This window comes from Pinus tabuliformis, chromosome X (assembly GCF_031772625.1).
Source record: "Pinus tabuliformis cultivar Carrire ecotype Pingquan chromosome X, CPIR1, whole genome shotgun sequence".
Taxonomy (NCBI): Eukaryota; Viridiplantae; Streptophyta; class Pinopsida; order Pinales; family Pinaceae; genus Pinus; species Pinus tabuliformis.
Window position 1 is genome coordinate 1,287,431,657 of NC_142308.1, and position 26,614 is coordinate 1,287,458,270.

The 26,614-nt window shown below is 39.6% G+C and overlaps 1 pseudogene; it reads left to right on the top strand.

Annotated features, from left to right (window-relative positions):
* Positions 1 to 3,247: 3,247 nt before the first annotated feature.
* LOC149144757 (pentatricopeptide repeat-containing protein OTP51, chloroplastic pseudogene) lies at positions 3,248 to 24,979 on the top strand (annotated as a pseudogene).
* Positions 24,980 to 26,614: the final 1,635 nt, after the last annotated feature.

Consider the following 26,614-nt stretch of genomic DNA (forward strand, 5'->3'; position numbering starts at 1 on the left):
CACCTCCACCATATTCGAAAGGTTCTCCAAACCCTATGACAACACAAGTTGTATGCCAATTTGGAGAAATGCACTTTTGGCATGAGCCAGGCTCAATATCTGGGGCACGTCATTGACGAGTAGCGTGTGCATGTCGACCTAGCCAAGATACAAGTCATTTGAGATTGGCCAATCCCAACCACTGTAACAAAGCTTCACAACTTTCTAGGTCTAGCCAATTTCTATTGTAGGTTCGTGTTGGGATTCTCTCATATCACTTGGACTTTAAGTCAAGTCACGAAGGGTAGAGTGAAAGAAAAATTATTTTGGTCCGAAACCCAACAATAACTGTTTGTTGAGTTGAAGCATTGCCTATGCCATTCACCAATTTTTACATTACTAGAATTGCAACAAACATTTGAGATTCAGACAAATGCCTCCAACTATGCTATTGGTCTGGTTCTTACTCAGCAAGGGCATCTAGTGGCTTACCACAGTGAGACACTTTTAGACAAAGTCCAAAAGCATCCCACCTATGACAAAGAAATGTATTTCATTGTGAAATCTTGCTATCAATGGAAGCACTACATTGTGGGGAAGGAAACGATCATCCACCTAGATCATCGACGGCTATAGTTCATACATACACAAGGGAAGTTGGGAAATGATCACCATAAAAAATGGTTCACATACATGTAATGTTTCCATTTTAACATTAAGTACAAGAAGGGAAGAACCAAAAAAATTGTAGACTACCTCAACCAACCACCAGTCATGGCGTTGATCATTGTTCTTGACTCCTATGGGCATGGGACTTCGAGGTGGCTGCATCTTTACAAGCGCGATCTAGAATTCAATAGCACATACCAGACACTCTTGTGAGGTAAGCCAGTTCCAAATTTTATCCTCCAAGATGCACTATTATGCCAGCTGGGACACATGTTTGTACTTTTAAGTGAGTGTGCCAAGATGATTTGGGAGGTGCACTATAGTCGATTCTTTATACATTTCAGAGTAGAGAAAATAGTGGTAGTACTACAAAAGTATTTTTGTTTGTTGAAACTTCGCCAGAATGTTGGGAATTACATTAGATCCTACACTGCCTGTGCGATTTCCAAACTAACTGTTGGCTTATTGGGGCCTGACCCAAGTTTAGAGTTGATTTAGCCAAACAAATCACGATACTACTCGCCCTTTCAGCAATAGTCTGCGGAGTGCGGACTGAGGTCTCACCCGAGGTAGTATGGGAGGGTGCTAGAACTAGGTTTCCGCACCCTGGAGATGTCTGATGAGTTCAAGCGGTCTGTGGTTTGACTCCACGCACAGGTTTCTTCATGCACTTTCCCGTACATCGCGGCCCGATATACTGCCTACGTGCAGCCCTACCCAGGGTTGAATGCTGCACTTCTGCGTTATTACCGAAGACTTTACCGATATTCCAATGTTAGTTTATTATCTTAGCCTACTTGCATGCTTTAAGCTATACTTAACAACATAAACCATTTATATAGGTGCACACAGTAAATAGACAATATATTCACAAATTATATCAAACATGCATTAACCCAAGAACAGATACACAAAATTATGATAAAACTTCTCTTTATTAATTCCTTCCTAAGTTACAGACTCGACTCCACCCTACACACTCAGCTACAGGGGTTCACGCATTCAACTGCAGACTACTAGGCCTCTGTAAACTCAGCAGTAGAGCCTTCTCCTACTCTACGACCCAAAGACACTTTACACTTGTGACTCAATCACTTAGACTTGTTATTCTTCTCTATCCCTCTTTTCTATCTAGAGCCTCACTCTATTTACACAATCCCATGGTCCGCGGACCATTGGTAGGCCGACATTACATTATAAAACTAGGGTAGACAACCCTGTGACTCTATCATACTTTCACACTTTGCTCCCGCAATTCGTGGAGCTTTACAACAATATTGGGTCAAACGTTGGGCTTTAAGCCCCAAAACATGCCTTGGGGGGATTCCATGCCCAATAGGCCCCAAACACAAACATCGTGACTCACCCTCAAGTCACTTCGTCGATGCGACGATCTTTGCGCGGAGTCCCTCCAACTGTTCTTGAACTGCACAGAGGTCAGCAACGTACTGAGGTACTACTTGTTGGATCTGCTGCATACGCTGTTTTGAGACCTCTGTGTCTGGGGTGCTTCTCTGCGTCAATGTGTGCATCCCCTATATGTTCGCGAGCTTTCCTTTGATGTATGCCGTGATGGTGAAGGCCTCGTCGATCTAAGGCTGGACACACTCTTTGAGAATTTCCTCCTTATGTCGTGCCACGTCCACCTCCTCCTTCAGTGCTTTAGCCTACTACATCCGTGAAAGCCTTTGGGTTAGGACCACCATCTACACAGTTCCTCAGACAATGTCATACTGTTATTAGAGTTCTCGTGCCTCTGTCTCTAAATGCTGGATGTTGGGGTCCTCCTGCAGAGTTGTGAGGACCTCAATTGATTCTTCCAACATGCTAGTGCAGTCTCACACTGCACCTTCGATTTCCTCCAATCCCGCTGTGATAGCTCTAGCACACTGTTCTCTGACTTCCGGGGGGAGTGGATGGTTTCACCTTTAACCGCAGCTCGATGATCTGAAGATTCAACTCCAGTTGAACCTTTTTTGTTTCTTCCCTCACCTTGCAGACTCCTGTTGCTAACCTATGGATTCGCACCTTTACTGGTAGATCTATTGGGATGGCCAGCTCTGGGATGCTTCGACAAGCGTCGCCTATCATCTGCACCAGTTGTTGATTTTGCGACACCAATTCATCGCACTGTAAGCTAAGTTGTCCCATGTTTATCTTCTCCTCACTAAGGACTTGGAGTGCACGGCTCTCCCTAGCCCATACCTCTACTATTATCCCATCTTGCAATAGATATAATGTCTCACGCGGAAGGGTAGCCAGATTAACCCCAAGGCCTTTCATCATTCTAACCGAAATCTTGTCATCCTCATTTGATGTCACTAGAGCCCCTTTTGACAACACAATTGTGTTCATCATCTGTACGCACAACATCTACTCTACTTCCGTGGATTTGGCTGTGAGGTTGGTTGAAAGGGTACGAACTTGAGGGGGGCACACCTGTAAGTCCTACAACTGTGCTCTGAGGATCCCCAACGGAGTCCGGTGCTCTTGTATGAAATCTTGAAGAGTCTCATTTGTGACATCATGCATTGTCTCACCAATGTCATGTAGATCACCCTCGGTTAGGGTGATCGGGTCTATGGAAAAATTCGAGGCCATGACCTTCTTCCTCGATCCTGCTCACTCAACCAGGTGTTGGTGCTTCAACTGTGTGGATGCGGTCCAAGGGTTTGTGCCTCCTTCTTCTGTTTCTGCTTCCTTTGCTGCCTGCCCTTATGAAGGAGTTGCTTGGCCCTCTCCTGTCTTCGCGGCTACTGCCTGTGTTGCTGCTACTACTGTAGCCTTTTCCTACTTAGCTGCTTTCTATGATGCTTCCTGTGCTGCCTACACTTCGGCTGCTGCTGTTTCCTTCCGATGTTTTTTGGCCAACTTTGTGATGCACAACTTGGTATCATCTTTATTCTTTTACGCTGCCAATCTCTCGAGTTCTTCAATGTGTGGGGCATGCCATTCTAGAGGCCATGACTCCAAGACATTGAAAATGGCATTGTTAGTGGCTACAAATGGTAGCTTCTTCCACTGCTTCATTGGATACTTTCACGCCCTGATATAGATGTTGTGCATGTATGCCTTAAATTCTAAAAAACTCTGTAGACTATTGTAAACCGTGGGCGACAACCACGGCTTATGGTTGATCCACATTCGTATGGTCATATCCATGAGCACCCAGAAGATCTTGCTGTCACATATCCTTGTAGCATCCTTTGTGGCCCAGAGCGAAGCGTACTTCGCTGCCTCCGATAAATCTCTATCAATTATGGGGAATTGACTATCCTTCGGCAATTCCCCAGCTATGAGCACTATGGACAGCAACAACCATGCATAGTGGAAGGCTTTACCCTGATCCTAGGCTTCGTGACAATTCTCTAAGAATTTTGTGGAGAGGAATTTAGACCAGTTAAAATGGACCCCCTCTGCGCACTGCTCGGCTAGTGCAACCACCGGCGTAGGTACCTCGTCGGTGCGACACTTGCGCATAACTTTGCCTGTGAGGATTTGAGTTTCTATTCGTACTGCTTTGTCCTTGATGTTGGAGATGGTGTATCTGCTCTTCTTCTTTTCTAGCTTGTACTTCATCTTCATGGCCTTCACGATGGCCAAATCACTGCCCTTTCCTTCTGATATCGTCGCGGGGTCCTTTCCATTGTATGGAAGTTGGGAAACACAATGAATCAGGTCTGTCGTGAGGGGGATGGGCTCCTCCAGCCATAAATACCCATCATGACCCAGGCAGAGTAGCTCCTTGATAACAAAAATGGTTATTGGGGCATGGTGGAAATGCGACACCCATAGTAAGTTCAGCAGCCCACTCTTTTTCACACTGCGCAACCAGTTCCGCGGCTCTAATGTTGTCACCACCCCCGTGGTGTTCTTCTTCATGAGGTTTCTGGTCTCTAGGTGAGGGAACTTCTTGTGGTTAGTGAGGTCCCAATCTTCAAATTTCATGTTCGACAAGCAACCCAGGTGCATGCCTTCAAACATAATGCCATCCAGGAGGAACGGGATCTGGAGCGAACTCCTAGTCTCGTCCAGGTCCTTGGGCACTTTGGACTTCCCTTTTCATGGGGGGACATAGGCAGGTAGTTTTTTTGCAGAGTCACTAGGCTAAGTATCCATCTCCATACCTTCATCTTCTTCTTCTATGAATGTAAGATCCTGCAAAACTTCTTCTTCTTCATTTGTGTCTATAGTGACGACTTTCCTTTTCTCCTCCATCAATAGTTTGCTGCACAGTAGGTTCCATGGGGACACACTTACGGGAGCCATTGCTTGCTTATCCTTCTTTGGTCTTGGCATACACTATGATTTTAGGATCTCTACCACAATCCTGGCACCTTCTGGAACATCCGCCATAGTTAGGGCCTGTGCGGCCTCTCCAGTGGTCACCTCTTCTATCCCCATACCATCCTTAGTTGCTCTCATTGTAGCTGTACAACAATATATCACTCGCGAATTCAGGGGTTTAATCAATGCTAGACTCATAATACTCAGGGCTCTGCTTAATCACTCAATTCACAAATGACCATGTGTTGTTTGCTGGGTATCCCTTTGTATTTTATAGCACTTTTTGAATTTGAATTCGACCATTCCCCCAAATTTCGGTTCATTAATGCTTTCTTAGTGGCATATTTTCCCAAATCTTTCCCATAACTCATGTCTTAAATGCCTACCGCCCACTCCATTTGGCCTCAAGTCGAGCATCCCATCATGAATAGTGACTTCAATGGTCACTTCCTGGCCAACCCATGCGGCAGCGTAGCCCCCTGTGCGTAGTCACGAACCTTGTGACTCTTTGCTTCTGCGTGTATCTCCAATATCGTGTAGCACCTAGGTTGAATAGTTTTTAGTCCCATGCTCTCTTTCAACTACCTATAGCACTAAGACTTTTCTTCCCTTGGCTAGTCAGGTGGTCGCACCACCCGTGTGGAGTTTCATCCTGTCCTCCATCATGGTTCCTGGAGATTCCCCACCTTGTATTGTTACAATCGGCATCGCGCTACCTTGGTCACTATGCTTATCAATATACGGTCCAAGCTAATGCATCAGAGTGATCAATTCATGACAGTAGGCCTTAAATCTTTATCGTCATCACACGCCTCCTATCTTACCATTCTGGTCTTTTTGCTGATAAAATCTTTCTTTATCTCATCCTCTAGTTTCTTGACTTTCGTGTCCACCATCGCACTTTTCTTTCTTAACCGTACCATGTCTTCTTCAAGTTCTTGGAGTCTAAGTTTTCCTTGTCAGATTTTTTCCTTAGGTCCCATGTGTTCTGTTTCTTGCGGCTGTGTGATCCCTCCTTTCCAGGCTTCATGAACCATTGTATCTACGAGTGCTACTCTATGCGGAATAGGCTTTGTATGCTCCATAGGGATTACAACATCTGCTTCATACTTCAGCTTCAAAAGTGCCTGCACGGTCAGGGTTTTGCGCATGGTCTTATAAGCCCATAGAACCGATGGTATGCGTAGGTCCCAGTGAATTTGCTTCACATGGTGGAATGCGTTCAGTGCTTCACATACTTTGTTAAAGGCTTCCACGTGAATAATATTTAGCATGCTTGGTCTCACCATACTTCTTGGTCATCGTTTGCACCATCATCTTGCCCGCTCCTACTTTTTCGTCATGTTTCCTATCACAAGGATGGTGCACATTCGTGTAGGTTGCGCACCATATGCGTGTATCCATCTGGAGAGGTGGGCGCATAGGCTGTTTCATCCATCATACTCAGTTTTAATCTACATTTGGGGCTTTGCAAACCGCATGAGCATCATCCTTTTGTATTCGCGGTAGTCCTAAAAACTTCTTTGATGCATACCCCACCATCTTGCGAGCGTAGCGTGCAGTAACTATTTCAGACCATCAAAATGTTGTTGTTTCGGTACTTCTCTTTCAAAGTTGTTCAAGATCCACCTCAGTCAATCCATCATACATAGATAGATCTCTTACCTTTATTTTCATGCAGCATAATGACCTTTTCATCATGTTGCAATTGAGAGTGGTTACCTCGTCTAACTGGTTTTGCCATCGCTCTATCTCCTTCTCTGAATCTGAGGTGTAGGAGCTTTCATGCTCACACAAAATCCCGCCATCTACTGTTGGATTCACCCAGTCCTGCTCCTACACGGTTATCTTGTAGATATAACCTAGATCATCGTTGCTCTCATAGTTGCACACTGGATCTGTCTAGCATGATCCTTCTACCAGGTCTAAAGGTACCACTACGCGTAGTGACTTTTTCTCAAAAGTCATCTTACGCTTATTTAGATTTATCACTCCATTCATGTCAGTGGCCCAATCTATTCCTAGTAGCGCGGGATAGGGATTTTTGTCATCAACAATCTCTATCACTTCGAAATCTGCAAGCGGGCTCACACCTTCAATATCTACTGTTATTCCCTGCAATCTTCCCATAGGTAGGATCTTTTCCTGGTTTTCCATTCATAATTGAATAGGAGACCATTGCAACGCGGGCCTGCCCATGTGCTCCCATGTCTTCTTTGGCAGGACATTCATGTCCGATCCTAGATCCAAAATTACTTGATCCATTTCATATTCCCTGATCTGCGTGGTCAATCTCATCTCTTTTCTTGTTCGCATTGTGTGCTTCCCAAGCTTCTGAACTAAGCACGGTTCTCTTGGCATGGTCCCAAAACATCTAGTTATGAGTTCTTGCAACCCCTCCATAGCTTTGCTGTTGCACAGTAGCTTCATGGATGTCTCCAAAAAGGTTGTCAACATTGATGGGTCCATTTTCAGTTCTACTTTGTCTTTACTACCTGAAGTGGAGGACTCTATGAAGCTCTTCTTAGCTTCCATGAATGTCTCCTTAGCCCACTCCAAATCAAATTTTGGCTCCTTTTTTGGAGCCTTGCGAACCTAAGAACTCTCTTCGGGCTACTTTCCTTTGTCATCTCCTATGGTGACACCACTTCGGAGCATGATATTTATATTCCAGTATTCCTCGTGCGGCTTAGATCTCATCATTTGTAGGTTCTAAATCGGGGGTGGTTGGATTGCTCCTTTGTTGCGAAACCTATCTATCAGCGTGGGATAGTCCTTTGTCTCATGATCAAACTAGGTACAATATAAGCATGATGCCCTTGTCAGATTTGTACAATCACAGGCATAATGCCCTGGCCCTCTGCAATTGTAATAAATCAGTTGGTTGTGACCTCTTCCTGGTCCCATTCCACCTCGACCTCGTCTCCACCCCTGAAATCTAGTGTGCTCCATCCCTGCATTTTGATCAAGGGGTCATGTTTCGATTTGGACTCTATAGGTAGGAGTTTGATCCATCATCAGTTCATAACTTCTACAAGTGCGCTCACATGGCCTACTAACCTATAAAAATTACATAACAACTTCTGCGAAGTATGCATATACTTCTGTAGTAGATGACAGTTATCTGTATCATACTTCCCTCCTATCTTACAAATCACACACCATAATGCAGGTGCCATGCTCAGTCTTTCTTGTGCCTCTAGTCTTAATGGCATTGGTGCTCCCCTCACCAAGTATTTCGTGAAGACTATACAATGGTCCTTGTCATATCCCTGGCCTTTTCACTTTACGCACCATACCTCTTCGCGCGCCTTTGGTCGAGCTGTCCTGTCTTGTTTCAAACTCTGGATCTCAAGGAACAAGTTTTTCAATTGCACGTGGATCTCCTAGACTCCCAGGTTAGGATCTTGTATTGGGGTCTTATGCAGTCTCATTGCGATCTCCAAGGCCTCAGCCTGAGTGGATAGCTTCTGCTATGAAAAAGAGTTCCTTAAATGAGGCATTAGCGATGCTACAGACCATGTATGGTGTTGCCCATCCATCAAGGTCACGTTGGCTTCATGAATCATACACTTGAGTCTCTAATCTAGCTCTCGGGTGGTCTCTGTTGGAACCATCACGATTTCCTTAAATACAATAATCGACTATGTCTCTGATTTTGGCCTTCTAAATTCCCTATTTAGTGCAACTTGGATATCTACGATCCTTGCGTTTGGGTTGTCATTGGAATGCTTAATATACCACGTCAGTGCGCGATCCTAAAAAGTGATAACTAGCATTGCTTTCTTTATATTGTCATCCGTGACTCTCTACACTTCACATACAGCCCTTACCACGAAGCAAAATTGGTCCGGATCTTCATTCCCTACTCCTTTGAACACCAGAAATTTTATCACACTTGCCATATTTAACTGTGGTGGTGGCAAAGGTTGTGTGGACGAAGACGTGGGTGAAGATAGTGAGACTGGTGGTGTAGGTGGAAGTGGTATATGCAGAATTCGCTGCCTTATCAAACTTATCACACTTCTTAGTGAAACCTTCGTGAGCTCTTCCTCGCTTTCTCATGGAGGTGAAATAAAGAGGCTAGTTTCTAGTTCTGTGCTACCTTCGTTTCTGTAGATCCTCCCACTTTGCGTAACCCCAAACATCAATTTATTTGCATAACCCACTTTTCACATAGTAACATCTTAATCCAAGTGTTCAAAGAATTAACATACTTACCTCGTGGACCTTTGAGGAAGCGTCATTCTGCCTCGCTATAGCTGACTGAAGTATCTACCATGAACTCGGTGATAAATCCTCCTATGATTTGATTGAGCCAGTGATCCACAACATGCACAATCTTATCTTCTGATGCTTCTAGTCTACACACCAAGTCTGGAGTCCACACAATAGGTTTTTCAAGCCTACACCTTCCTTAACTGTCTGCCAGCTTCGTGATCCACTCGTACAACTTAGAGGGGAAGGATGCAAGGAAAAATTCGTGTATTTCTGTATATAAGTAGCAATCTAACCACTCTTCCTTCAATAATCATGGATTCCTGTTATCCTTCGTCGTGAACTCGTGAATCTTCCTATCCAGTCACTCTTCAATTCCTTTCTTTGTCATATTCCAGTGATATGACATCAGACATCTCTTATGTAGATCTAGGTCCCGGCAACGGAACCATTTGTTGAATTATTGGGGCCTAACCTAAGTTTAGATTTCATTTAGCCAAACAAACCTGGTACTACTAGCCCTTTCAGCAACAATCCACAGAGCATGGACTGAGGTGTCACCTGAAGTAGTATGGGGGGGTTCTAGAACCAGGTTTCCACACCCTATAGATGTCTGATGAGTTCAAGTGGTTTGCAGTTTGACCCTGCAAGTAGGTTGCTTCTTGCACTTTCCCATACCTTGCAGCCTAATATACTGCCTACGCACAACCATACCCAGGGTTGAATGTTGTGCTTCTGCGTTATTACCCAAGACTTTACTAATATTCCAATGTTAGTTGATTATCTTAGCCTACTTGCATTCTTTAAGCTATACTTAACAAAAAAAAACCATTCATATAGGTGCACACAGTAAATAAATAGTATATTCGCAAATTATATCAAACATGCAATAACCCAACAACAGATACACAAAATTATGATAAAACTTCTCTTTATTAATTCCTTCCTTAGTTACAGGCTTGACTCTGCCCTGCGCATTGAGCTGCAGGGATCTGCCCACTCAACTGCAGACTACTAGGCCTCTGCGAACTCAGCTGTAGAGCCTTCTCCTACTCTACGACCCAAAGACACACTTTACACTTGTGACTCAATCACTTAGACTTGTTATTCTTCTCTATCCCTCTTTTCTATCTACAACCTCACTCTATTTATACAATCCCATGGTCCACGGACCATGGGTAGGCTGACATTACATTACAAAACTAGGGTGGACAACCCTGTGACTCTGTCATACTTTCACGCTTCACGTCTACAATTCGCTGAGCTTTACAACAATATTGGGTCAAAACTTGGGCTTTGAGCCCCAAAACATGCATTGGGGGGATTCCATGCCCAACACCAACCATCAAGAAGCAAGGCTTATATACTCCTCTTCCTACTGCTAGTCCACCTTGGGAATCCATCTCCATGGATTACATGTTGGGCCTTCCTTCTGCTAAGCACAACAATGATTGCGTTTTCATAGTCGTTGATAAATTCTCTAGGATATGGTGACCTACAAGAACAGTATCACAACAAAGGCCACTACTAAGATATTCTTTGAGTGAGTGTGGGTACACTTTAGGATCTCATAGTCCATTGTCTTAGACTAGGACAATAGGTTCCTAAGTGCATTTTTTTCAAGTCTCTAGTGGATGTTGGATACCAAACTTACTAAGTCCATGAATTTACACCCCCAAACTAATGGCCAAATAAAGGTTATCAATAGGATGATCATACACATTTTGCACATGTAAATCTTGAACCATCTATGCACATGAGATGAAAGCCCCCCTATGTCCAACACAACTACAATAATGCTCTCCATAGCTCAACGAGCCACAACCCCGTTTAGGTAGGGCTGGGATTTCAGCCATTATGTCCCATTGATGTGGCTGTACCATTTACAGCTACTCAGGAATATTTGACTCACATCTAGTTCGAAGCCGACAAGGATAACAAATTCATTGAGTACATTCAACACATTCTCTAGTAGGTCCATGATATATTGGATAGGGAAAATTCTAAGTACAAGAAAAACCATCATTAGCATTAGGTTCAACACAAGTTCCAGTGGGTGACAAAGTTTGGCTACATTTTCAGAAGGAGCGCCTCACTGGACCCCACCGCAAACTTCACCCACTCTGATATGAGCTATACACCATCACCAAGGCTATAGGGGACAATTTCTTTGAGCTCATCATTCCACCATTCCTTGGTCGACAAATAGTGTTCAATGTGGACCACCTTTGGCCATACATTCCACCATTACTAGACACATCCAACATTGCAGAATAACTCACACCAACTGAGCTAAACCCAGACTACATGGAACAAGCCACAACTGATTAGATAATGGACACGTAGATCAAGAACACTTGCCAACAGAGGATCCAACTATGTCAAGTTGTCAAAGTAGGAAAACTCCTTCACCGGCACAAGTGGTTCGCCAGGTGTTGTCATTTTGTATTTTTGAGGTTGAGGGAGTAAACACATAGGACAACATCAAAACCACTTTGGAAGTTGGGATATAGCCCTACCAACTTTAGAGAGGGATCTCTTTGTAAAATTTAGCTATGTCTGGTGTAAATTTTAGGCTAGTTATTACTATACTGATTATTTTGATTGGATTGTTTGGTTGATTAAATTCATATAATTCCATTGAGCTATGGATTCTAAAGATTAACTAGATCTGCATCAAACTTTGAAGGAGTTTCACAGGGAAATCTAGGTTGCACTAGCCAGATATTTTAGAAATTTAAATGAATTATGAAGCATAAGAAATGTAAGATTCAGTGGAAACTAAGGAGCAATGAAGAATTACTTAATTTGACTTCAGTAGAAAACATGTAAATTACTAATAGCCAGAATAGGGTGCTCTAAATAACATATCCTATTCATCATGGTTTTTGTTATGTAATTGAGATTTTTCAGAAATAACAGAGAATGTAGACAATGATTAAACATATAAACTAAAGAAAAACATCACCATTTCGTACACCACATGAATCTTGTGAAAATGTCCTTATATTATTGACGCTTCTAACAAATTTGAAAAATTAAAATTTGCAAAGGAAAATTATATTCAACAATTAACATCTCTTACTTCAAATGCTGAAGTATTTATACAAATTCTAAACTAAAATATATTAAAAAATATCAAGACTTGTTACAAATATCTCAAACTATTTTACACAAATAAAACTGAATATAGGACATTAAAAACTAATAAATATACTTGACACTATGTTTGTGGATTTCTGGTGACAAAGAAGAGAACTTCGAATTTGATAGCAACTCTTATTTGATGAGGTGGCATCCAAGTCACTAACTGTATTTGAGCATTTTCCTCTCAAAATTTTGAACAATAGGGTCCTATAATACCTTTGTTTATCCCAAACCATAATAGTTGTTAGAAAAATGAGAGAGGTGTTTGTAAATAATAATGTTGGACACAAAAACCTCTTTCAATTTTTGAAAATTCATTTTGACCTGCTTGGAAACCACATTTGAAAACATTGATTGAAAACATGAAAATTCGAGAAAATATAGTTGCCAAAATTCATCCAAATCTCCTAAACCATAATAGTTGTTACAAACTTAAGAGAGATTTTTGTGAATGAGGATGTTAAAAACAAAAACCTCTTTCCAATTTTGAAAATTCATTCGTAGTTGTTTGTAAACCATGTTTGAAAGTACTATGATGTATAGGGAAAGAACATAGTTTTACTTGGCCATGAAAAAGACATATGACGTGGAGGCGGGAGGTGACATGGACGTCGGGGATAATGTGGAGGCACATTGTTGGTGGAAATATGATTAGGTGGAAGAATAGAGGTGGAAGATGAGGAGGGACATAGTGGGTGGACATTGAAGGGAGAGTAATAGGTGGAGGATACGTGGCGGTAGTGAAGTGGCGGTTGAGTGGAAGTGGGGGGTGATGCAACTGGGAAAGAGGTTTGCGTCAAGAAGCCAATACTGCTTTTAGAGGGGGGTAGAGGTGGGTTGTGGTATTAGTGAAGGGGGGTCTGAAATGTTGAGGAGTGGACACGTACCAGCAGGGCCCAGGGTAAAACCACTAACTTCATACCACCTCCTCCCACCCCCCACCGATAAAGGGAGATAAAGTGAGGGGGTCCGAATTAGATCGGGTGCCATCGGATTAGATGTGCACTGAAAATTAGGCATGGAAGATGTGTGCAATTTAACCATATATGACAAATATACTTTTGTTGTTATCAATTTTACAATAAAATCAAAGCTATAGTACCAACTTAAGCCTTATTACAATTTACTTAATCACATTTAAATGATGTGATTAATTTAATCTAAACACACTTAATTATTCTCTAATGCTGCATTTCGACTTGCAGGCATATTTTTTTATGTTTTCAAGGTTTTGACCTTTTTTGGAAATAATTTACAACATGGAATATTATTTACAATATGACATTTCTGAGATAAAATACTTAATCACCTTGAGATCCTATAAATTATTGGACCTTAACAGTGGCTCCAGCTGGGGATGGCACTCTCCATGTGAGGTGACAAGAACACTGTAGAATAGTAGCTTGATCCATTGGGTTGTTCCCAAGTCTATAACTTGTTCTGTCATAAACATCTTTGATTGAAAATATTCAAACTGGAATAAAAAACATTCTGCACATTGAAATCTGAAATACGCACTGAACTGAAAGTTGTACTGCTATCTAAAACTGAAATTGACAATAATGCTTGAAAACGATGCTCAGAGTGTTGAGCTTATCTGCACACTTCTACCTACTCTACACTACTGAAAATTATGCTGAATAAAATAATACAAGAATGCCAATGAAGCTAGTCAAGTAGCTATTGAAATAAGTGGGTCGCTTGACTATTTGTTAGCACAATCAAAAGGACAACTTGACTTTTTGTCCCTAAAATCAAAGTTGTATAGAGCAATGGCAACTTCTATTGGATCTGGTCATGAAAACATGATTGAACACTTGAGCTAAAATAACCTCCATGTAGTTTACTATAGGATCAGTAAAGGCATGATTAATTAGTTTACTTTGCAGGCCTTCATTGAACAATTGAGCATGGAATATTTCATCAGTTGTATTCTCAAGGTTAAACCCTGATTCCCATTGTTTAGTTTCAGTCTTGTACTTGAAAACATAATTATCATCAATCTGCAAATCAAAAGGCAATACAATCTCCTCTCATTTTGAAGAAGGAATATTTTCCACGAATTGTTTAGGATCTTGGAAATTATAGGACTAAATATGATAAGCCAGAAGTTCAATATCCTTCTCGAATCTTTCAAAAACTAACTCAAGAAAACAAATTTTACTTTTAGGATAATTTTTTCTTAATTTCAAACAATGAAACACGATCGTTAAAAAATATTCATCAATTTGAAAATTGGCTAATTCATCCCTGACTTCCTTTAAACCTTCACAAGATAGAGGATTTGCCACATAACCTGTCATCTTGTTTAGCAAGAAGTTTGATCAACTTGCAGTTGAGTCACCTTCAGTTTTCTACAAATTTGGATTCTTTGATAGTGAAGTCACACTAAAAACTTTGAAGCTATGGATACTTTAAACGTGGAGTCGCCAAATGGATGATACAACCTTCTTGTGTATGATCATTGTCCACTGTCAGTAATCAAATCTGGAACTTGATACACTTTTCTGAGGAACATGAAATGTTCAGTATCCCCAATATGGTTGCCACTATGTTGTTGTTATGTATTTTTGAGGTTTACGAAGTAAACACATAGGAAAACATCAAAACCACTTTGGAAGCTATGATCTAGCCCTACCAGCTTCAGAGAGGGATCTCTCTATAAAATATAGCTATGTTTAGTGTAAATTTTAGGCTATTTATTACTGTACTGATTGTTTTGATTGGATTCTTTGGTTGATTAAGTTACTGGACTATGGAGTCTAAAGATTAACTGCATTTTCATCAAACTTTGAAGGAGTTTCATAGGGCAAGCTAGGTTGCACTAGTTGGATCTTTCAAAAATTTAAATGAATTATGAAACAAAAGAAATGTAAGATTCAGTAGAAACTAACGAGAAATGAAGAATTCCTTAATTTGACTTCAGCAAAAAACATGTAAATTACTAACAACCAGAATAGGGTTCTCTGAATAACATATCCTATTCATCACAGTTTTTATTATGTAATTGGGATTTTAAGAAATAATAGAGAAAGTAGATTGTAAGAGCCCTATTCTAGGGTCTGCTAACAGATCTAATTTCTTATGAAATTAAATGCGATAACAGGAGATAACATACTTATTTACATGGCTTTTAAACAAATAAATTTTTATCATTTACATTATAATCAACATAAATTAAGGTGAATATTTCATTCTAATAAACTTTATAAGAGTAGTCTATGGAGGAATACCTGTACCGGTGGCTGATGGAGATACCTTTGTCCTGCTGCTCCTGCTGAACGCTCCTCTTGACGGACCCAACCGGATTTACCTCCCAGACAACTAGGAAATAATCCCTAGCCTAGGAAACCTCCACAGGTTCCCTAGCTCACCGAGCCCAAGTCCAACCAGATGTAGTGTGTGTGTCCAAGATGAAAGTTCTAGACCAAGATAACAATACTTCCCTCCTCTCAACAACCCAAGAAACCTCCAGAAGTTCCTAAGGTCTCCAAAAACACAACAAGTCCAAACAATCACAACCCCCCCCCCCCCCCCTAAGCAACACCCCCCCTTCCCTTTTTATGCCCTCCTTCCCTTCTCCTCCTCAACCACCTCTCATTAATGTCATTAACTTCTCATCCATCCTTACAGTTGACTTGTCTTCTCCCAAGTAAAGCTAGGAGTGCATTTGGAATTGTGACATGAATACAAAATTGGGAATTTAATGGGAAAGGACCATGTCTTCTCCCAAGTAAATCTGAAAAGTACATTTGGGAATGTGAGATGAATATATATATTAATGATTAAATGGAGAGGACTATGTCTTCTCCCAAGTAAATGTGAGGGTACACTAGGGAATGTGAGATGTAATTACATGGACAGGACCATGTCTTCACCCTAGTAAATGTGAGGGTACATTGGGGGATGTGAAATGAATATATATATTAATAATGAGTTGGAGAGGACCATGTCTTCTCCCTAGTAAATGTGAGGGTACGTTGGGTAATGTGAGATGTACTTACATGGAGAGGACCATGTCTTCTCCTTAGTAAATGTGAGGGTACATTGGGAAATGTGAGATGAATACATATATTATTTGAAATAATGGAAGGAGACCATATCCTACCTAAGATTCAATTTGAGAAAGTAATTTGGGAATTTGAATCATAGAAACCATGGATTTTATATTAGACCATTATTTCTCAATATTTTTAGATAATGTAAACATTAATAAAATTTGCAGGATAAGATTTAAGTGGGCATTACATACACCCCTCCTTCAGAAAACTTTGTCCCGAAGTTAGAACGAAAAGATACAAGGAGTTCGAAAGCATAGCAAATCAGAGAGAGTTATAGCAATAAAATTTGATAAGTCAGACAATGACATTACTTCCCATCAAGAGTCTCCAACTGATCTATATCCCCCTATCCATCCTGACCTACTTCCGTCCCCACCCTATCTGTCCTCTGTTGGTTTATCAATTGCAACAACCATATTAACCACTGATAAAACTGACATGGTGGAAGCATCGAATATATCGACCTAACTTCCCCAACAGGCAACTGGCAATCATCATCACACGTCTAGGGGAGCGTTTCCACCACTGCCCTCCCACGATTCCAAGTTTCAAAGGATACACAGTGGGAAATGCCACCACCCCTCCTTCAGAACTAGGGTCAACACCCTAACATGGACCACACTACAGAGCTGGTTGGACTTGTCATCGAATAATCCAGTCATGTTGTCTTGCCACCTGTCATTTGCATTTTACTCATGTCATAATAGTGCATATCAAGTAGATACCAAATGTAATAGACAATGTACATCGTACCTTTCCTCGTTGGTCGTCTCAACCTTACCCAATGGAATAGTAGATCTTGGTTATCATACGGTTCTCTCCAATCTGTAGTTTAGTTATCATCCATGCATATATATAACCACAAAATAGATATAGATACATGATCTTAAACATCATGTTTATTAAGCCCAGTGTCCACGTGTCAATTTTTGTTGTTCATACTGGAAATAAATCTTACATCAGATAAATCATAATTTCACTAAGTCATTGATTAGATAAATCATATCTATATAAGCCTATACGATGCAACAATAACTCTGACAAGTCATGCGCTAGATAAATTGTAACCAAGTAAGTCATACATTTGGTCATACATCCAACATTTCCATCATTAATACCAAATCCATCAATTGATTTTCACGTGTCCAACCAAATGTATATAATGTTCATAAATAACAACATGGAACTGCAAAATAGAACCTTACCATAGCTGCCTATCTACGTTAAAATGGGCATCATAAACACTCATGTGACATCCTTGTGGAACCCCTCAATAACAATTAGAGTTGAAACAGATTCAACTGTCTGTCATGGAAAATAGCATTTGAACTTGAATATGCTATAAGGTGGTACCAAAACCAAAATAATGGCAAGCAACGGATTAATGCACTATCAATTCCACTAGAAGGTGCTAGTATAAGTTTTATGCATATAATTTCTTTAAAACCTTAGTGAATATAAAAGTCCCACTCTTCCAATTTGATGGTTTTTCATCTTCCAAACCCATTTAGTTAATCTTGAAAATAAAAGACTCAAAACTTCAAAAATTGTTTCCAACATGATTTTCATACTTTATTTTTTTTTGTAAATTGAGAGAAATGTCCTCTAAATGTCAAAAGGTTCAAATTTATTATATATTTAATCATTGTTTACTAGTACCAAAACAATTTCATGATATATACTGCAGCTCACAATATGACCAGACAAATGAGAAATAATTAAACGAATGGAATAATTGCCTTTGCCCTGTTGCTATTAGTATTTCCCCTCTAAATGGCACCGCATTTCTAAAGATGCCTACTCCTTTCATAAGTGGCCAGTGACCACAAAAGTTGTGAATAAAGTTGAGGGTCATTTTATCCAAAACTAGAGACACATTATTTTTTCACGACATTTTTATTCAACACTAGAATAAGGGTAAAAGTGTATCCTAATATTTCCACTATCTTTTACTGACTAAATAAGCTTCCATTCTAAAACCCCAAATTCTCTACGAATTGATCTTCTCATTGAATTTAAGATCATTAAAAATAACTATCACAGTAAGCCTTACACAACTCCATAGTATTCAATCTATGTTTTGACTAGAAAATTCTACCCCACTAGACCATCTTTGTCAGGCCTCCCTCTGTTATGCACCATGAAATAATTGTTGGCATCCTCTTTTCCTCAACCTTAGGTTACATCATGTCACCCCATTTTTCTTTGGATTGTTTGCTTGCTAGTTTTATTATTTTTCGTTGTTACCTGTACCTATTCATTATTAACTAATTTCTTGATTACTTTCTAGATTTCTTTGTCTTAATAAACAAACAACATGACAAAGCATACTTAGTTACAAGACTAGGCTTAATATGTATGTATTAGAAGAAACCATTACATTGAATCTCACATGCTAGATTGATGCATTCTAGCAAAAATCGATTTTTGGAGAAGTTCAATTCAATTAAGAACACTTTAACTAATTAACCATGCCTTTAAAAAAAAACTATCAAATGGTAAGGATAGTACTAGATCACTTAGGGAAAACTCTTGGCATGTTTTGGGCTTTGTAGTAACTCAAACCACTCTATATTATATCCCCATGTTTAAAGTAGAGGGTATTTAAATGACACGTGCTAGTCAACGGAAGTCATGAGCATTACAACCATAAACTAAATTTAGGTCTTCATTGTGAAATCCTCACTATATTGCAGATCTAGTGTCTCCATTTATAGGTTCCAAGAAGCTTAACAACCTCATCTGCTTATTTCCATAATCAGTCATCTACAGAAGGCATGCAATGTTAAGATTAAAATTTGTACAAAGGTAAAGCTTATAATGGCCCTGGGTGGGCTTAATGGTTAAGAACATGTATTTCCTTGTAAGAGGTCATAGATTCAAATCTAGAGGGGAGTAGAGAAGGTAAACCTCCACAGACTTTAGTAGTCAAATCACTGCAAGGAGGTGGATCCCTTGTCCCAGAAAAAAGGGGTCTCATAAACCAATTTCATGTCTAGCTTGGCCATGACCTTATTATTATTATTATTATTATTCAAAGGGAGAATCTAGCTCTATTTGTAAAAGGTATTTGATGCAGGCATAACATCAACATAGAACCAACTTGTAGTAGAAGTATTTTGAAGATCTGTTTTTAATATAAAGCCTCTTTCTCACTTTTGAAGCCATGAAGGTATGAGGGAAACAATCTTCAAATGTAATGACGTTAGGATAATCACAAAGGACTCCTAGCTCTTTTTGGAGATGAGCCTAAGCCTGTTGGGTCAACAGGTCATACTATATATGGGAGCTTTTAAATGTAAAGAAGCTGGAAAAACTACAAAAGACTCCCTAACTTCTTTGAAGATCGGCCTTAGACGATTGGGTCAATATAACATACCATTTACAAGAGACTCCTCGGATCCGAAGATGTGTCCAAGCCTAGGTGATATCCCCTAACTGTAGTCGTCTCAGTCTAGCCAACAAAAGACCAAATTATTTTCATGACATGAAGGCAATTAATCACTTGAAGATGGTTGTTTGGAGAACAACTTGAAGATAAATATAATATTGTAAGGATATTGTCACCATGCAAGAACTGTCCAATGATGAGACTAATTAACTAGAAGACAAATGCTCCCATGGTGATGGAGATTTGAACTAGAATTTGTAAAAAAATAATCAATAAAAATCAATAATATTCAAAATTGCAAGAATGCGAGCAAGCTCCTATAGATAGTAACACTTAACAACGTTCAGTAGAGATTGAACTGCTTTTAGCTCCAGTTCCCTTAGAGAAAGAAGAAACGAGAGACTCTAGAGTCTGGAAAGCACGATTGGACCCAAAGAAACAATTTATTTTCTGTCATGGACTATTACTAGCAACATAGACCTGAGAGCAGAAACGAATGAAGTCCCATCTGTTAACTAGGGAGGCCAAACACTATATCGGCTAATAATGTTTCCTGGAGTAAAATGCTTGGCAATGAATCTCTACATATCCATCCAATTTGTATGTAGCTTTGGTTGTACTTAGGTTCTTTATTTAGCTTTTATGGTCTATAACATGCAAGTTTCCAAGTGCTATTTTGCATATTAAGTTTCTTCCTGCTCTAGAAAACTAGAAAATTGTTTGTGTCTGAATCCCTTTCACTAACAAGGCACACTTTACAGTCGCTACTGCAATATGATTTAATATTAAACATAAAAGGAGGTAACAAACTATCTATATGAATGATCACTGATATCCCTCATGTCAAAAAGTTGCAAAAAGGGACTATAAAGAGGAACAAATGTGGTCCCCTGAGCTTGATAACAGGCCAAGGAAAAAGGATAGAACTGTGCTCCCACTCTAAATCTTGGCAGTTCTTCAACAAAGGATAAGCATATTGCAGAGGGCAATGTTCCACAAAGTTACAAACTTGTGATTGGACTGCACATCAAAAGGATAAGGATATCAAAAAATGGCTCAGAAACTATAACCTGATAAGGATAAGCAGATGAAAGAGGGAAAGGATCTACACAGACATCAATGTAAAGTAAATCATCAGAGGCTCTGAATCATACGACGAATATTAGGTAAAGGGTCCAAAACCATACACCAATACAGATCAAGTAGGCTGCAGAGAACAAGACCATAAGTAGAACACACATTATTGATGTTCCGGAGGCAGAGGATGGAAATCAACCAAAGATTAAAAAACAATAACCTGATATTTATGTAGGTAGTGATAAACACACACAGACCACACAGGGAAATAAATTCCATTGAAGAATAAGCTTCTGAATTCAGTTTGTCTAAAGTGATGCTTTCTGCAAGTTTCTGGGCTTAAAAAAAAAGGTTTTGCCATGACCACTGTATCCATTGATGATCATAACAATTAAACCAGAACTTGCTACCACAGTACACATCTTCATGAGCATGTCTGACTAATGGATATGGGTTAGACAATAGTTTTTTCGCCATTAGGAAACAACATCATAGTAATTGTGACTACATCTCCATCCTATTACCAACAAAGCCACAAAATTGAAACTTGTTTCTAAAACAAAGATCACAACTGATGATAAATACTATGATATGAAATTTTAATTACAAATAAACCAACAGATACTAAAAACCATTTCACCAGTTATGGAAACGAGTTAGGCCACGATTTTTGTTTTGATTTTGAGTTAGTAAATTTTAGGGCTCAAGACTGATCTATCATTTTATTCTGCCAAGTGATAGTGATCTGCACTATTGTTGATATTCTGGGTTTGAAGCACTGATCTGATGCAATGTTATTGGCAAACACTTTACCCAGAATGCATTGAGTCTGCAAGGCTGTAACCTTGAATTTGGGCCTCAACTAGCCAATTCAAACTATGCTCAAGATGAAAGAATCTTAACAACTTTAGGTTGCATACAGAGAGTATGTAGATTGAAGTTGGCTATCAGATTTTTTGGGGTAAAGTGCTGCCTATTAGAGCACATTGATTTTAATGGCACAGTAGAGTAGGCACAGGATTGTGGTGTTGGAGAAACAAGTTACCTTGGCCGTTTTTACAATGGATCAACACTGTTGAATTTACAATTGATCAACATTATTACATTTAGATACTATTTTGCGAAGAAAAGTTTGGAAGAGAAGGATTGATTCATAAAGCCATCAACTCCTTGGGCTAACATTTGGTATGCATTCATACTCATGTACATTATTGCAATTTCCATCCAAAATTAAGGACATTTGTAATCAACCTATGCCGAAATTTCAACGCTTCGTCAAATGCATTATTTGACCAACATTTAGTTTATCATGCTAACAAAGACTTGTATGCATGAGAAAATGCTAGAAATAATCACATGCACTTGGGCAGATCAGCTTCCATTTTTATGAGAATTGGTTGAGCCACTCCAAATGCATATGGCTATTCTCCTGCGTTGGTTTGGTCACCTACCACATTAAATTTGCAGGGGGTAGACAAACTGTCTAGTGAAAATTTTGAGAACAACCCAAATTCCTTAAGAATAGAGATGCCATGCTTATCGGGATGGTTCTCATGCTTATCAAGATGGTTCTCATGATTGTGGAGACATGCTATGAGTATTGTTTATTGGGTATATTGAGAATGTTGCAAGATCAGGGAAGGTTGCTTCCAAGGAGGGGAGATGAAACCTGCTGTTAAAACTGATGATGGGTTTGAAACATGTCTCATGCGTACAGAGAAGACATATTTTCAGAGGGACTGGGCCATTATCTCTAGCTTTGGAAGCATGAAAACTGGGCCCCTTGAAAACAATTCTAAGATGAAGACGGGCACCCCTGCTTATGTATTCCAAGAATATTATGAGGCCACCTTTGCCACAAATATCCTTTATATTTAGTGGGTATGCATTTCTTTTCAGTGTACTAAGATGCACAAATATAACAGTGAAGGAAACAAAGGCCCTAATTATTCTGGGAGATGTACATTATGTGCATTTCACGTTGATATATTGGCCCCTATTATATTATGCAATGAAGCTTGCTCAATCGTTATCCATGTATCCAACAAAGCCAGAGGGCTCACGAATGTAAAAATACTAAAATTTCATGTACCATTGGTTTACCACAGTGTACTCGTTGTTATAATATATATATACTTGGATCCTGCTTAAACCTTGAACTAAACTCATAGCATACATTGCATCAAGGCAGTGGTGGTGAGGTATGTATTACTATCCACTAATCTCTTCTACACTATAGCATCAATTTCATTCTTGACCTCTTCTACACTATAGGATCAACTTCATTCTTTGATCTCTTCTACACTATAGGATCAAGTTTGTTCTTGCCATCATCATTAAATAATTTCTCACTGAAGATTGTAGGTGTGCTCACTAGCATCCATTCTTCTCATTATGGCTTATATTGAAGCACCGGTTAAAGATTTTGTTGATGAAGCCTGTGAAATATACAATCACATGATTCAACTTGGAGGGTATCAGCCAAGTCTCATCTTACAAAATTCTCTTTTTAAGGCTCTATTACGTGGCATAGGAGGGACCGTGACACATCATTTAAGACCAACAAAAGTTGTGTTTCAAAATTTGAAAACAGCAGGGCATAGGATAAAGGAGGGTATTTATGAAGGTTTAATATGGCTTCACAACTACCAAGATTGTATAGATCATGAAAGAATAGTCTGTCTAAGAAATGAGATGAAGCAAGCAGGATTTAAGGAAAGTAGAGACTTACTTGTCTCAATACTCAGGGTCTGTTCAAGACATGCAGATGTAAAAGAGGCTGAAAGAACTTGGGCAAAGTTAGTTGACACTGGTGTAGGTCTCACTTCTCAGGCTTATGTGTATCAAATGGAAGTTTATGCCAAGGCTGGACAACCTATGAAGTCTTTGGAGATATTCACAAAAATGCAGGAGGAAGGAGTCTCCATGAGTGTGATTGCTTATCTGAAAATTATTGAGATAATGTCAAAAGCCCAAGAAAAAGAACATGCGGAAAATTTTATGAAGCAATTTGAGGATAGTGGTCTGAAGCCACTGCAGCCATCCTATGTGGACTTGATGCAAATGTATATGTGCCTGTCTATGTATGGTGAAGTAGAATCCACATTTTCTCGATGTATGGCAAAGTGTCGACCTAATCGGGCAGCTTATGAAATATATCTTGAATCCTTGATTAAATGTGGCATGCTGGAGAGGGCTGGGGGATTTTTGCAGAGTTGCAAAAGGATGATGCAATTGGTATTAAATCAAGATGTGCAACATAATGCTAGAGGGATATCTCAATGCTAGTCAAGAAGAAAGGATCAAACAATTGTATGATGAAATGTGTCATAAGAAATATGACGTTGAGCCCACATTGATGCTACAAATAAAACCGTTGCTCAATTTGGGCGACAAAAATGTTAATAAGCGTCTCAGCTTGAAACTTGTTGTAGAGCAACATGAGATTTTAATTGCTATATTTTTGTTTGGTGCCAAGGTAGAATCGTACGATGAGAACAAGACTTTTGAAGTTCATTTTGAGTTCAATGAAAAGCTTGAGGTACAGGATTTATTGAAAGCACACATATACGACACATTTTATGAATCGCTAAAACTAGTTGATCGATTGAAAATTCAAGCTCAAGACATACTGCCTCATTTTTCTACTGCGAGTCATGGTAGTTTTCGATTTTATGCAAATAAATTTAGACCAGGGGGACAGATGGTAATGCCACAGCTTATACATCGGTGGATATCTCCTCGTGTTCTAGCATACTGGTATATGTATGGTGGATGTAAGAGCACCTCTGGAGCTGTTATATTTTATGCACAAAACTATAAAGTTGAAGATGTTTAATGTGTTGAGAAAGCCTTGAGAATGAAGTCAATAAATTGTGTCATAAAAAGGAAGGGAAATCAGTTTCAAATATGATGTCAAGGTAAGGATGCAATCTGGGTTTGGGAGTTGATGGAGCCTTACATATTGGATCCATTGAAAGATTTTTTGAAACCTAAAGCTAGAGTTATTGAAAATGGAGCAGGAAATGAAGATACTGATTTTTATTCAAAGGACGAGTTTAATGAGGGGATTTCTGAGCCCATGAGTGATTCTGACTCTCAGGAAGGGATTAAAGAGACTGAAACAGAGTCGAAAATTTTAACACAGTAAGCACAGAGAGAATGAACCTTTTTGGCTACACAACTTAGCGTCCAGATTGCATTTGCTGCAAGGACATGAGAATACTCTCTACAGTGATGAGAATTGAACATTCTAACATGAAAGTGCATGTCATTTCTTCTAGTTCATGATCAGTTAAGAATGATGGGATTCAATGATGGATGTGTGACACGAGTAGATGATCTGAATGTGTTGGATAGAGAAGATTGAAGGGCTCTTAATTCATTTGTAAGCCTAAAATGAGAAATTGAATGTAGATTCACAAGGAACATAACCTCGGTTAATGATATCATCAAACACATCACGACATCTTACAACTTTAAGGTCCTTGGCCAGACTGTCTACTAGTTTACTAGCAAGTTCAGGGTCAAAGTCAAACCAATCTTGTTGGATCAGCCATTTATACACTCTGTGACCGATATTGATTTCGTGTATTCGAAGAAGATGCGTGATGATATATTTGAAATCCTCCTGCTGAATCCATTTCCATTGTCGGTTGAGGATTCTGATTATGGGAGTCGGGTCATGTGTAGGCAATTCCTTACAGAGCCAAGCAATCTTCCTCCTCCTCCATTCCTCCAAAAACTCCTCCAACTCCTTCTCATCGTTCCCATTTGAGCTCCTGCTTAAATGGGTTTCATCATCTGTCTCCACATCGGCCCAATTCTCCTGTAGGCCAGCCGTGGTAGCCCTTGCTTTGTATAGTAGGCTCTGCTTCTTTACAGCTGGCTCAGCCGAAAAGCTCTGGATTTCGAGAGTGGGGCGGTGGGGTTTTTTTTTTTTCATTAAACAGTATTAAGGCAGATCCATAAAACAGACTAAGGTTAAGATTGTTGTTGTTTAATAAAATAGGACTTTTCATGTTTTTGCTTTCGAACATTATGACAATTATTAGGGGATCAATAAGTTGGCCCTTTATTTCATTTCTTTAATATTACATGCACCAGAATTAAGATGCTCTAATGGGGTTGCGGAGCACCAAAATTTAGATGCTCTCATGGGTAAAGGTTGTTAACCACAATAGCTTAACAGCTACAAGGTCAGAGGTTCAAGTCCTCCTTCTAGCGGCATTTGGGTTTTAGTGGGCTTTGGGTCCAGATTTTGAACCAAAGCTCTGATACCATGTGTAAGAGCCCTATTCTAGGGTCTACTAACAGATCTAATTTCTTCTGAAATTAAATGCGATAAGAGGAGATAACATACTTACTTACATGGTTTTTAAACAATTTTTTTTTATCATTTACATTATAATCAACATAAATTAAGGTGAATATTTCATTCTAATAAACTTTATAATAGTAGTCTATGGAGGAATACCTGTACCGGTGTCTTATGGAGATACCTTTGTCCTGCTGCTCCTGCTGAACGCTCCTCTTAACAAACCCAACCAGATTTACCTCCTAGCCAACTAGGAAATAATCCCTAGCCCAGGAAACCTCCACAGGTTCCCTAGCCCTCCGAGCCCAAGTCCAACCAGATGTAGTGTGTGTGTCCAAGATGAAATATCTAGACCAAGATAACAATACTTCCCTCCTCTCAACAACCCAAGAAACCTCCACATGTTCCTAAGGTCTCCAAAAACACAACAAGTCCAAACAATCACAACCAACCCCTCCCCCCTAAGCA